This window comes from Penaeus monodon, chromosome 15 (genome assembly GCF_015228065.2).
Source record: "Penaeus monodon isolate SGIC_2016 chromosome 15, NSTDA_Pmon_1, whole genome shotgun sequence".
Classification (NCBI taxonomy): Eukaryota; Metazoa; Arthropoda; class Malacostraca; order Decapoda; family Penaeidae; genus Penaeus; species Penaeus monodon.
The window spans coordinates 9,541,295-9,541,516 of NC_051400.1; the positions used below are offsets into that span (position 1 = coordinate 9,541,295).

The following is a 222-nucleotide window of genomic DNA, read 5'->3' on the forward strand; positions in this document are numbered from 1 at the left end:
TAAGTCTTAGTTCCTTGAGGGATCCTAGATTTTTTAAGGTTGATGCCATTTGTATGACAAAATGACATTTATCTACCTATTTGTACAAGAAAATATATTTAATTTTATCTGTACAGAAAAAACAAAAACAAAAACAAAGAGTAACGTACATTTTATGCTGATTATTTCATAGTGATTCAGAATCTTATGTGTAACTTATATTATCTACTTAATGTACTGTCG

At 27.0% G+C, this 222-nt stretch overlaps 1 protein-coding gene across 1 annotated transcript in view; it reads left to right on the top strand.

Moving 5' to 3' along the window:
* Nucleotides 1-222, top strand: part of LOC119582204 — a gene marked incomplete at its 3' end in the record, with an annotated part of 17,839 nt that overhangs the window by 16,906 nt on the left and 711 nt on the right.